At 43.5% G+C, this 10,041-nt stretch overlaps 1 long non-coding RNA gene across 1 annotated transcript; it reads left to right on the top strand.

Annotated features, from left to right (window-relative positions):
• On the top strand, positions 1 to 10,041 carry LOC144164968 (uncharacterized). The gene is made up of 3 exons (XR_013321280.1): positions 1 to 139; positions 8,580 to 8,634; positions 9,827 to 10,041. It is a non-coding gene; the product is annotated as an uncharacterized LOC144164968 (long non-coding RNA).

Genomic DNA, 10,041 nt, shown 5'->3' on the forward strand with positions numbered 1-10,041 from the left:
GTCAGGATACCTATATAACCTAGGATATTATTCCCAGGCTCAGGCGGCAAGCCAGTCGTTCTTCAGGAATCGAGATATTGAAAGGAGCCATGAAAATACTATTCATTGCATTATTGTTTGGCGTAGGAACTAACATTCTGTGAGTATAACGTGCCGTGTGAGTGCAAATACAAATTTCAGTTCTATTGGTTCTGACCTTTTTGCACGAAACGCATACTGCTTCTGTTCAGTCGATTCTTTGAGAGGACAATTATCCGCTTGTAGCATTGGGGTGGTATGTGTTTTGAGAAGAGCGTACTACGGTTTTTTAACAAGCCATCCCGAAATGCGAAAAACACACCACTTCGTGTGCTTTGCAGTGCCGTATCGTGATGTGATTTTTCAAATAAATTATTCAGGTTCACCTTAGAACATTCTAGTCTCTTTCGCTGAAACATTTTGTCGGGAAATGGAAAAGGTTGGGGAATTCAAAAAATTCATAAAAATGACGCTCTAAGTAAAATTATGCCAAGCAACATCTCAAAATGGCATCTTCAAAGTATGTCATTGTTTACAGCCATCCTAATAAAGTGAAATGTAAGTGATTTTGTGTTGCTAGTGTTGGTATAATGCAAAGATATATGAATATTGTAACCCCTATATCTGAATGCTTCAAAGGTGGCAGCAATGAAAGGAGCTTTGTAAGGAAATCGTACCATACACATTGATTGTATGATTACGAGGTTTCACGTGCCGGCGAAGACAGGCTATGCGGCGTCCCATAGCGAAGGGCTCCGGGCTAATTTCCACCACCTAGGGATCTATAACGAGCGCAGAAATCGCGAACACAGGCGTTCACGAGCGTCCTAACTTTTTAGCTATATGAGATAAGCGGCCGCGGCCATCGAACCGCGTCAAGAATATATATTGGTGCAACAAAAATAAATCCAAAATACAACATTTTAAGGAAGCTACTGAAGCATTTATATGTTTATTTTGGTTGCGAAAAAGAGGTCTATATAGTACAACTATCTAAAAAATGTGCATTCCTCGCCGCACAAATGCGTACAAATTACTTTAAATCTCAATAAGGTGTACGCTATGAAGCTGTCTGCTTTGAACAAAAAATAATAATTTGCGCTCTATTTTTTGTGCGTTCTGCCAAAAGGTGTTTTGAAAGTAGCTGTACAATTTGTTGCGCATATGCTTTTTCAATAACATCTATTATAATATAAGCGAAATCGCGAACTATAAAAGTGTTGGGTCGTGGCGCTCATGGGGTGACTTTGTTTCAGTGTTGGTAAAAACCAGGAAATGTGTGGCTGCTATATGGAGGGTAAATAAATTTGCAAACGTAAAAACTTTTCAGCAGATAATCAGGAAAAGAAAAAGGACAGAGACGAAACGAAAAAACAGCCAGAGAATGTCTCTGGTTGGTTTCGAACAGATTACTGATAAAGCTACAGATGCTTCATTCGGCGATGGTCTGATTGCACCATTGCCATTGGTGCTTGTTGTACATAGTAAAAAACGTGGCGGCTATTAGCAGCTGCCTCCTTATATTATCATCAGAGGTTAGCAGTTTCATTTGCCTATAAAGAACCCTCACGTCCCGCGACCGGCACTTCTATTTCTTCAACGAATTTATGCCGTGACCAGGATTGAGGAGATAACAGAGTTGAAGAACCGAGTGTGCAGGCCGGCATTCAAAGATAACATGACGCACACGTCTGCGATGGCACTTGACTGGTACGGCTCACCACTGACCGCAACCCGACATGATGACGCAAGGATCAATCGAAGGCTCACCAAGCGAATACCGATCCGACACCCTCAAGAACGCTACCGACTCCTAACGGACGCCTGCGTTAACCAGCGAGGGAACAGCTTCGATTTTCAGCCTGACATGACTCTCCCCAACGACGCCGAGACATTAACGATGCCGAGAACTATTAACACTCGTATTCAATAACGACGCCTCTTCCAGTACGAAGTCCCCGTGCTTATCAATAGCGTTAACTTGCAAATGAATGTCGAGGCACCATCAGTCGATAAGCTCATTTTCTTTAACAAAAACCTCATTGAAAATTATGCAAATTTTAAGAAACTGGAAAATTAAATAAAAACCTTCTCGACATGGATGATTGAACGAAAGAATATAAAACCACGGATCAAGTCGAAACTTGTATCCTGCTGACGAAGTTAATAATAGGACGGTGGTTCCTGGAGTTACAAAAGCATTGTTTCGATGACATCGTAACAATAGCCCCGAAAAATTGTTATTCACTTGTTATAAAACTTAAGGCACACATATACTTGCATACGTTAACCGTTCTGCTCGCGTATCCCGTATACTTCCTTATTTCGTAGCTGTCGGTGAGCAGCTTTCCCTCCAATACTCCTTCAGGTAGGTGGCACCCAGCGACAAACCCTTCCCTGGTGAGAGCCACTCCTGTCAGCAGGAACAGGTTTTACTACTCTAGGCTGTCAGTTTTCTCTTCCTCTGGATGGGGTCGCACTGTGACTCCCCAGGAAGAGTGCGGTTAGGCATTTCCAGCAGCAACGTGTATCTATCCTCATAATTTTATCTGGGAACTTGTGACATCACCCGTCATTTAAGTACACGGGATTATTTTTACGGCGGTGTCTTCCTAGCGTACCAGGTTTTCTGACGCAATAGCGGCGCTACTTTTAGTACCACGGTAAATAGATATATTCTTCCTATTTGCGAGCAGCAATGGGAATATCTTCCTTCAGGAACTTCGGCCACGAGGGGATACTGGCGTCGCAAACGGGGATGTTGTTCCCAGTCGTAGCCATTATAAAGCTATTGCTAACATCAACTTGTTTGTACTCTTTACAAGGTGCATGTTCTCAGAGCTGGAAGGGTGTTTTTGTCCTTGTTGTTCCAGCAAGCATCTGCCTGATGGCAGTTCGCCCGCACGTAAAACTCTTGGGAACGTTATTCTTCGTCATGTGGCTCAAAGAGTTCTTAGCATTATTGCCATACTTGTCCGAATACGGAAGGCTGGTACTTGTCTTATATATTTTCTCTACGCCTGTGAGTTTTCTGGATCTTCTCGACCTTCCTTTGCCTTTTTGTGGGTTTGTTTACGCGTATAAAAATATTACCTTGTCACGTGCTGCGATCTGCTGAAAAGTACTCGGTCCGCAAGGGCCGTACTTAATTTTTTCATTGAGTAACCTTGTATTCTCCTTCCGCCTCTTTTCACTTCAACTGGCGTTGTGGCTTAAAGCTCACTCTATCTCAAAATCTTCTCCGGTCATTCTCTTTCTCTAAGCCCTGTCACCTGCTCTTTCTCTCTTCTGGTCGACCCCGGTTTGCTAGTTAAGCATTTACAAGTCTATCAGGCGAACCAAGGATACGCGTTTTTCTGGATGTATAATTTAAACCATTCAATCAAGATCTTTATTAGGACAAGGATTGTTAGGATTGTGCTGCTGCTTAGCTGACCGAAGCTGCTGCCTTTTTTTTTGTTTGACGTGTCCGCACGCTACAGCTTGGTTATTCACTAGAGAGGGGATTGGGGCGAGCAATAAATAATTGTATGCCAGGTTTACTGATGCGACACATAGATCGAGAATGCAGCATGTCGCACGTTGTTTTCACCAAACTTACAACCTGTCAGGCTTCAGTTTGTCGCACCAGGCTTTTTCCGGTGCTTTGTTTTACCTTGGTTCTTATAGCCGCTTGGTTTTCTTTAATCTCCTGTACAGGTCGCCGTGCACTGTGTGAAATAAGAGATGTACAGACGACACCCATTGGGCAGTGACTACGCCGTTGTGTACTGCACTAACAACCGAGCACAAGATCTTTATCCCAGAGAAATCCCGATGAAATAGGCGTCCGCAACTGGGAGAACAGAGCGCTGCCGGTAATGGGTTGTCAATTTAGCTCAAATATGGATACGAAAAGAGAAAGCTTGGCTTAAGCTGGTTAAGTTTTGTTCTCACTGTATTTCCTTTGATTTAGCGCTAACTAGTTTATTTGTCCAAAGCCTGCCTATGTTTACGATTTTCCTCCCGCTTCCGGCGGTTTCCCAACCGACAGGCTTGCTGTTCCTCAGTCTTCGTCGCTAGCTACGAGCGCAATGCCATTCCGGACTCTCTCCATTGAAGGAGCTCGCCGGCCATATCCACGGGATGGTCAGAAGCCGCTTGCCGACTGCGGCTGACAGTCTCTAGCTCCAGCGGAACGGTCAGAGAGAATGGTCTGGCTGCGCTCTCATCCCTGCCCAAACACGCATGCGCGCGGCAGTCCCGCAGTCAGGCGGTGACCAAGCTGGGGAGAGCGCATACGCCAAGACACCGTCGGCGGTGGCGGTGGCTAGCGAACGCGGCCGTCGGCCGAGCTCGGCCCGACGCGTCACTTGATGCGTTGCCAAGGGTACGGCGCAGCTGCCCTGAAATGAAGGTCTTACTCCCCGCGACGACGAAACCGCTCAGAAAGATTAGTAAAGATTTGCTTTATTCGTACACATCCAGCAGCTTGCAAGAAAAAGCGCGGTCGCACGCCGCTTTTCAAATACTGGTTATTGACCCCAATGAGCCTGTCTATCGCTAACTTCGGTTTCGTAAAGGTTGGCTGCGTTCATTTCTTGGACGCAAGGCCAGCGAAAATCAATCCTTCCCTTGTGTCGCAGTGCCGCTACGCTAGAATGGTAAGCGCACAGGTAATTACTCTGTTACGGGAACGTCGGCTACAACAATCGATCTCGAAAGGGCTGCACCGCTAAACAAAGTCTCAGGGGTCACGATTTCGCCCAGAACAACGCACCACACGCTTTTAGAGACCGAAATTAGTGATGGACGAAGTTAATATCGCCCAAAAACCAGGCCTATAAAAGTTGCGTTTGACCATACATGTTCGTGCAAAGCTGCTCGATTCCAAGTATTTTCGGTTCAGCATGATACACTATGACGACCCCCTCCTAGCAGCGTTCTTGATGCCCAGAAAATTGATTAGGTGATCGCATTACGCACATGCTTATGCCTATGTCGTCGCGATATTTCCGGCATGGTGATCTTTCGCTTGCGTTGGTTGTTAGTGCCTTCAACAACAGCGCAGTGACGCTGAAATGGGTAGAATCCGCACATCGCTAATTTCACACCGGGCATGGTGACCTGCAGGAGTGATTTAAAAACCCGAGTAGAGCAATCTACCGCAAAAACCCTGACACGAAAAAACAGAGCCTCACAGGTCGTCATTTAGGCGTGAACTACGCGCGACACGCTACATTCGCAATCTGTGTTCTGCATGGGCAAAACAGACGTGGAATTAGTTCTCGCTCGCCTTGAATGTGCTCTCTCGTGCACTAGTAAGTTGTGACTTGCAGGCACGTCAACTAAAAAAGGCACCTATAATTTTCAAGCCACATTGTGCGTCCCAATAAGCCACACGATCCGCAGTCCAGCGCGAGCAACTTCTGGCTGGGGCGGCGGCTCGTGTTCCCGCGGTCTTCCCGAAAGCGCGAGGAAGAAGGCGCACCCGTAGCGGAAAAATGGCGATGGCTTGAGGCTGTCAGGAAAAATAGGTCTATATGCTTCTGATAAACATTTAGCAAAACGAGCGCTAAGTGTACAGGCAAGGGAACGACCTATGTGAGAGGTTCTTGGCACTCTTTCACAAATTTAGCATAAGGCGTTTTGCAGTGGACAGCAGATTAAAACGACATATTTTTGGGGTATCCACAAAAGAAAACTTCAATAGCTCTTCCGGTCATCAGGTGAACAGAGTCCGTCAGCGTCAAAGGTCTCCGTGAAGAAAAACTTACAAACTCCACAGTTCACCAGTGAGGAAAGGTGGCCTTCTGGAGCCCAGCTTTTCCATGCAGCAGTAATGAAACCAAGTAAAAGCTTCGACTTCCAAACCTAACAGGTACATATATACGTTTTCAACCAGGTGGCGTACTTGGAAAATACCTTAAAACATGCGAGAGGCAAACTCATGCAATACTGAAAAAAGGAAACCTTCAAGAAATATCACAAAATATTAAGGTTAGCAAATACAAATTTACTTCGATGGATATTGAGGAGGCCAAAGTCTTACAATATCCACGTCCTGGTCGATGATGTTCCGTGGTCAGAGAGCGAAACATTCCACAGCGACCGAAGACTTCCGCGCAGCGCTGCCATTTGATGACGCAAACGACGTTTCAGGACACGGGCACAACTTGGTGCCCTCCAAACGGTGTTCGTTATTTACTACAAATCAACTACTACGACCAGTATCAAAATGACATCACAATATTCAACTAGATTACTCTTCCTTAGCAGGACGAGCGTTTATATAACCATGCTAACAGACGAGACAACAAGAAACAAGCATCAAAGCGCTCACCGCTATCGGGCTAATTTCCCCATTACGTTTTTAGAATCGTGTGCGCACCTAAACTGCATAACGTAGTGATCATTCTTGAAACCACTGAGAACATCGCGACTCGGTGCAGTATCGGCGCGTGTTCTTGTTATTTACCTTCGCACAAAGTCTGCTTCAAGACAATTAAGCGCACCAGCAATTACAGATGCATGGATGAGTAGAGTTTTGTATTTTTTCAGTTACGCGGACCCCGGATCATTCAATGTCTGCCGGCTGCCGAGCTGGCGCCGGCTCGCGGATGCTGTAGCGCAGATGTCTGAAGCTCTCATCAGTGAGCGGGTCCCGCAACAACCGGGACAGCAAAGATGTTTTTGGAGCAAAGAAATTATTGGAGAATGCTTCAAAAAGTGTGGCCTGACGTTTGCATTTGAAAGAAACAATTTTTTTTCTCAGGTTTTAAATATGGCGGTTAATTTCTGAACGCAATTAGGAGTCGGAATTCGAGAAACATATCGATACCGATCTCCAGGATGACTAAAATCTGGATTCCCATTCTGAAATTTAAAATATTTGGTCCACGGTGATGATTCACAAGACGGTGACCGCAATGGGTGCGTTCTAAAAAATAAAGAAAAATAGATAATCGAAGAAGCTAATGAGCAGGCGAGGCCGCAGTAGAGAGGGCCGAGTGTTTGCGACCCTTGCTCTGGGTCGCATTGATAAAAAACACTCCACAAATCAAGTTTTTGTATGCCAGTTTTAAACCTGCAAAACGCGGAATAGAACTGGTGTATTCTCCTGGTAGTGACCTTTGAGGCAGAAAAGTAGTTCATAAGCCCCTTGAAAGGTGACTTCGTCGCCCCAACAAACCATAGAAAAGATGGTGGCAGAACACTCATCACTACGAAAGCGAATAAGAAAGAAACGCACCTGGAACTGGAAAATAATCGCAAGTGAAATAGAACAAGGAAAATTTTAAAGACTCAGTAAATGAATAAAATAAAAACACCCGTGCTGAAGTAATGAATTCCGAAGTTAGGACATGAAAATATTTTGCGGGTAATAAAACAGGCTTTCTTCCGCTAATAAACACGAATGGGCTGCTCATAAACATAATTTTCCTACCAAGGTTGTTATCTGTTAGCAGAAAATGGGCTTAACGAAATCTTTGTATACAAGTCAACTCATTTTGGCGTCATTCCACGGGTGAATTGGCCTATCTCGGGATAGATACCACTATTTCGGAATGTTTACTCTCCCGTTCGAAGGCAACCTATACTCGGCATATTTTACGTTGGGGGAAACTTGCTTTCTTGCTCACTGTACCTTGTGTCTATTTCTTTGTACCCGCCAAAGTCTATTCTTAATTCAATAGTAGAGGACTTCGTACTCCCAAAATAAAATACAAAATGAAGCAAAGTCAACAAATCTAGGCGTTTTCAGAGAAATCCATCCTGCCATTTTTTGTTCATAAATAGCGCCTTTTATATTCCAAACACTTAGTAAATTGCCCTGTACACTCCATTTCTATCAAATACCCTCATTAACATATTCGGCACCCCTGATATAAAGCTCTGTTGCCGTTAGTCTCCCTGCTTTTAAAACTTCACTGCGTTTACCAATTGTTATCCCCCTTAATCTTGGCGGAAATGGAGCCTAAAAAGCATATTATTAAGCTGTATCTTATCGGCAATATCTTTGCTTGACTACACGTCTGACGTCTAAGCTGAAAAACGATTTTTAATTTGAAAAATACACGATGTCTGCTTTTACAATTTGCCCATAAATTCTTAGTTTCCGTGACAGTCCTAATTGACCATACCTATCGCACAAAAAACCGCCTGAGAAAGGTTGCTGTTCAAAATATTCGCTTTACCTACATTCTAAAATTGTTAACAGTAAATGTAAATCGGCTGAAAAAAACCTGTTGTGCCGTTTTTATTCGTAAATTGTGTATTCTTCACACTGGAATTCGTCGTGATGTCGAATAATAAATTCTTGTTTACAGCAGCGTTATGTGAATATTCCTTAGAAATGATATTTGATTGGTGTGACTACGTTTGAGGAAGCTCCCTTGGGGAGTAATATTCTTTTTAGAAATCCACCCACCTGCACAGTTCATTCTGTGCACCTCACCTTATAAAGCACTCGCTGAATTTTAAGCGTACCTTGAGTGTACTGTGGCGACAGTGCAGCTGTGAAATATTCAGTAAATACTGTTTAAAACGCTTAAATCTAATCGACTCCTTGCTTCGCACAGAGGGGTCCACAGATGGCAGCCTGATGACTACGAAGACCACAAGTGTGGAAGCCCGGTACGTACACTGCAATGTTTCACTCTTCTTACTGGAAACTGAGATCTGCTATCTGCTAAACTATGCGCTATTCGGAGGTTTTAAGTGTTACCATATGGGCATACGGTCGTCTAACTTCCGGAATTTTTTGCAAACACGACCTTTATGATGTCCTATATAAGGGTTTACGTCTTTGTAAGCATTGTACACACAGTGAAATATAACTTTTAAAATATACAAAACAAATCATGCTCCTGGTTTCAGAAATGACCGATAAGTTTCTTTTTAAACCTACTGCTTACACAAGTGGCCCATGTTTATAAGGAAATTTTAGGATACGAATATTTGGCAGTTTACCGTAAACACATTAAAAAATATATGACAACATGAACGTGACAAAATTTTGTCACAAACGTGACAAAACGCACATACTTTCTACCAATTGCTTTGATCGAGCGCGTTGTTTCATTTTGCAAAATCCCGCGTTCCTAATGCGACATTTTCCACAAGCAATAAGCCCATAGGTCCAAGGCCAGTTTACACCATTGTGTTAATCATGAAAGCTAATTGAAAATGTTAATACGTAGTTAAACAATACGTAAAGCTAATGCGTAAAGTTAGTTCCACCGACCGTTAACGGAACGGCAACGTTCCTTCGTTCTTCCCAAAAGGAAGTAGTTCCAGGAACGCCGTTCCGTACAACACTGGTTTCGCGTGTCTTGATCAGCCATTCGAAGTGACGAAAATATTCCCCGTTTCTTTAAATTTTATTGACCTAAAGTAAATGAACGTGAGCTACCGATTTTAATCACCCAATTCTGGTGGTGTCTATAAATACTATTTTGGACAGTATCACTTCAACCATAATTCCCAACTACCCCATTTTACGAATCGTATCACCTAATATAGCAACGAGGTTCATTTTTACAACAAGTGCTTGTAGGATACAGCAGCAGTTTAATGAGTGTAAGTTGGGGCCGCATGCTTGGAAATGTCTTTAGAACTTGCTTGACCAAGGTATTGTTTTACGTTTGCAGCGTTAGAAAAAATGGCAACTTGCACCGCTGGTTTTTGTGATTCCCCAAAGGATTTAACTCTATCCCCGTTAGTGGTTCACAATATCTGTAATTGGTAATTATGCTAGACTTTTTTATTTACAAAATGTTTTCTTACATACATGATATTTATGCATTCCTCCTAAACTTTGTTACAGTGCCTCGCTAACACCTGGCCAATGCATTGTCCGCATCGTTGCCCCTGTAGAGAATGTGGGCCAAATAGAAATGGTTATTGTGCCTTTAAACCCATTGGAAATTCCAGTAGGCCTGAATAATGAGTGTTGCTGAAGACAGTTTCCGAGGAAGTGAACAAACTGCTGGGTCAAACTGAGATGGTAATTCGTGCAATAAAAATTCAATGCAATTCATA

This window comes from Haemaphysalis longicornis, unplaced genomic scaffold (assembly GCF_048455015.1).
Source record: "Haemaphysalis longicornis isolate Haplotype H1 unplaced genomic scaffold, Haemaphysalis longicornis Haplotype H1 scaffold_14, whole genome shotgun sequence".
In the NCBI taxonomy this organism is placed as follows: Eukaryota; Metazoa; Arthropoda; class Arachnida; order Ixodida; family Ixodidae; genus Haemaphysalis; species Haemaphysalis longicornis.